We start from the raw sequence: 313 nt of genomic DNA, 5'->3' as shown, positions 1-313 counted from the left end.
CAGTGCCAGAGTACATTGTCACGTATAGACATCTGGAATATGCAATACCACATACCTCAAAATATGTTAATTCCAGTGAATGCATAGAGTGCATGGGAGAGGGGACATTAAATTCAAAGCTGAGAGAAGAAGATGCAATACCACATACCAGGGTATATGTCTGTAGGGCTTGCTGACAGTAGGGGCTTGGACCTGCAGGAGTGACATTCCTCAAGATGATTTGCTGTACCGATTGAGTCTGGAATTGAGATGCAAGGTAATGGTAGTTGATCGTATCAGACATTGTGTAAATTCCTAGTCCTCCAACCTTGAT

The sequence above is a fragment of the Papaver somniferum genome, chromosome 10, assembly GCF_003573695.1.
Source record: "Papaver somniferum cultivar HN1 chromosome 10, ASM357369v1, whole genome shotgun sequence".
Taxonomy (NCBI): domain Eukaryota; kingdom Viridiplantae; phylum Streptophyta; class Magnoliopsida; order Ranunculales; family Papaveraceae; genus Papaver; species Papaver somniferum.
This window is presented reverse-complemented; position numbering follows the sequence as displayed.